The sequence below is a fragment of the Lactuca serriola genome, chromosome 8, assembly GCF_051521515.1.
Source record: "Lactuca serriola cultivar US96UC23 chromosome 8, Lser_US96UC23_V15, whole genome shotgun sequence".
Taxonomy (NCBI): Eukaryota; Viridiplantae; Streptophyta; class Magnoliopsida; order Asterales; family Asteraceae; genus Lactuca; species Lactuca serriola.
In genome coordinates, this window is record NC_136415.1 from 265,106,903 (window position 1) to 265,110,595 (window position 3,693).

Here is a 3,693-nt window from a genome sequence, read left to right on the forward strand (position 1 = left end):
TCGAGAAGGTTATGGGATTTTTCAACATCCATGATGTCTTTCTCTTCTTGTTTCTTATCCACAACACGGGCTAAGACGGCGTGGTACCTCCTGTGTAGGTACTTCTGAGTCTTGTTGTAAAAGGTGAGTCGGGGGATTGTGTCCGGTTTGTCGCCATAGAGAACGAGGGTTCTATTACTCGATGGGTTTAGGCAAATGGTCTTTTCTTAATATATGATATCGGTATGGTGGGGAAACTAACTAATACGTTGTTAATATGAAAATGTTGTAAATTTTTATTGTGACAGGTGTTAGGATGATTTGAACGAATTGGTTGATTTAGTGTTAGAGTGCACCCTATGTACACATCTCTAGTGCTTTTGATTATTCCAATTCTACTGTAAATATTTCGATTAAGTTTTTGAGGTTTTTGGTTGAGAAATTGATTAAATCTACGACTCACAATACTCCTCTCCACGTTGCTATTATATAGTATCCATGCATATGTGCTATCGGGAATGAACGTACCGGAATCTCAGCGGGGTCTATTACTTCTTTCCCACGCTCTGTTGCTAAAACACTTCCGACGCTCCTGACATCTTTGTTTTTAGTCTTCGGAAACTCCTTTATGAAATGTCCTACTTCTCCACATCTGTAGCAAGTCCGACTCATCCCAACTTTTGTGTTCTGGGCGGTCTGTTGAGCCGGCACCCTACATAAATTTGTGGTATGCCCCTTTTCATTACAGTTCTTGCAGTGCATTTCCCTACACTTTCCTTTGTGATGAAAGCTACACTTGGTGCATTTTGGCAGGTTTCCAACATATGGTCTTGTCGGCACTGAGGTAGTAGGGATGGTGGTGGTATGGAATTTCACTATTTGTTGTCTTTTGGTAGGTCCTTGATTTGGGGCGTCGTTGCAGGAACATACTCGAGGTGTCCCTGGTTGTTATTACAATTGGAACTTTTGGCGTTGTTCCCGCTTTTGTTTGTGTTGTTAGTGCCGAGGTGTGCCATGACTGCTGTCACAGCGGCTGTTACCGCAATTTGAAATGTTGTAGGGTCTATTTATAGGACTAGTGTTGCACTAGTATGTTGATTACCTTCATGTGTCGGGATGATTCTATTTCGCGAGTGGCCTCCTCTGTTCTCAGTTCTGTGATGACTGTCCAGGTTGTAGCTGTAAGGGTTCTTTGTCCTATAACGACTATCTCCTTTTCTAAGGAGTGTAGGTGATCCATATTGTTCTTTTGATCTGCTTGCCGGTCTATGGGTGCTATGGCCCGAAGTACGGTGCAGTGAGTTTATGTCGGTTGTGGATCATCGGTTGTCCTCTCTAGTCTATATGTGTGGCTAGGTAGTTAATTGCGGGTTGCTTCCTGAAATGAGAGGTGGAGGTTCTCACACTCCTCTTGATAGGGTAAGGTTTATTGATGGTATCTCCCGAACTTCTTTCTCCATCTGGTCCCTTCTCGGAAATCTTCTTCCTCGTATTTCATCTATTGGTACTCTTCGAAATCTTCTTCTGGATCCTTCTTGATCCATCTATTGGCTTCGGTGGCAGGATAGTAGGGGTCTATGTGGAGATGAAGTCTAGCTAATATGCCTATGCGAGAATAGGGGTATGAAGCATATGAAGAATCTAAGTGTGTGGTTCTATTGTAACGCAAAATACTCCTATAGTATTTTAAATTTGTAAGTTAAAGTTTTCTTTGTATGGTTTGTTGGTAAGTTTTAAATTTGTTGTCCACTGCAGACACTCCTCGGCACACGTTAGTTGGCTCTCGGACAAATATAGTTGATCAGGCTATATCCTTCCCAGTTCCGATTACATGTCCCAAGGCGTACCTGCACTGCACAACTTATTTATAATACTTCTAAAATGGTACGATGTGAAACTGTTATTAGTACGAAATGAATGGATGCTTACTTTACAAAAACTAAATAAATTTAATTTCAAAAGTATGACTCTTCTTAGAGTGTTTTTGCCCAGTTGAGTTTATAGTTGTATAGAAAAAAAATGGTTTTGATATACTTAATTCACTATAAACAATTATCTGATACCAATCTGTCACACACCCAAACCAGAACGGCGGAAACGTTCGGGGGCGGAGGACGTCATATTCAGTATCATAACAGTTCATAGAAAGGAAAGTACACACCACCATACATATATAAAGGTTTCAAAAATGTTTACATCATTGTATTCATTACATGCTCAAAAGATAAATGCATAAACATCTTTCAAAAGAAATAATTAACGCCAGCGCGTTAATCCCCAAAAGTTGATTTCCAAACCTGCTTAACGGTTCCCTGAGAATACAAGTTATTTCAAAGAAAAAGTGTCAACAATTAAGTTGGTGAGTTCATAAGTGATTTAGAAATGTTGAATGCCATTCCAAAATGAGTGTATATTTTCCAAGAAAATCCCTTATTTTCTTATAATAGTATGAAATGCATGAGAGTATTTGTGTTGAAAAATGTAGCTAGGTGAACCAAGAAAATCCCTTATTTTCCTAATAGTTGTTTGGTTTGTATACAGGAAAAACCCTTATTTTCCTAACATAACTGGCAGCCTCTAAGACCGAAAATCACAAGCAACCGACGTGCTCAAAAGTTGTGGCATAGTTTTATATAATAAAGCTATACGAAGATCGCACTTGTTAGATGAAGAATAGTTTTAATAGCTACTCATTCATAAAAGCATAATACCATAATAATTATATATCCGGTGAGTTTTATAACCATACTGAATATAATATGCCTGTAGCGACGTTCTTCAGGCGTCGTAGCGTTATGACAAACTGTCACCCCAAATGACGGACTGTAGCTAACAGTCAGGGCGCGGGATCATGACTTCCCGTATAGATCTATACACATTTGACACGTTCTCCAAACGGGAGACTCTGGTTATAGACAGGACTTGAAGCGGTACCTTTTAGCAAAAAGGTATGATTTGAAGATGTACACGTCTCACGAATTCTCAACTAAGTCTGTATTAAAGTGGTAGTTTTGTATGCAAAGATCATCCTTTCTCACAAAGTTTTGACAATGCATAAATCATAAGTTTTTAAAATGTATTAAAACGGTTTAACAATGAAGGATACTTTGGAATTTCTAAATACTTTGTATAAATCTAGTGCATGCAAAGTATGACAAGAGTTTTCACATAGTAGTAATAAATCACAAGTGATTCATTTGATAAAAACGAGTAAAGTGAAATTTTTGATGTAGAAGACAAGTTTGTAAACAAAACATATATATGTATATGGTTATATATATGTATAAGTTTTAAAAGATGATTTGGTATGTTTCGTAATTGTTGTTCATATTCTTACGTTTTTATTAGAAACTTTGCATGAAATAATCCTTAAGTTTGATACTAAAGACTTTTTTGTACTTATCACTTTTGTAAAAATGGTAATTAAACATATTTAAATGATTGTGTTTTAACTTCCTTAATGTATAAACATTGCTCAAAAATGTTAGAAGGTGTTAATAAATCTATAAACCACTTTTGACAGTTTTACCCTTTACTGTCCCTGTTTTTAGAAAACTCATAGAAAAATCATCGTAAGTTAAAAAATGAATCCTTCACCTCTGATAGTTTATAAAATGAGTCTAATTTGTTCCAAATTTTTATTATGATTTTTAGTGGTCTCAAACTAGTGTGAAAATGAACATCTTCACAGACTGGTCCGAAATCACTTTTGAA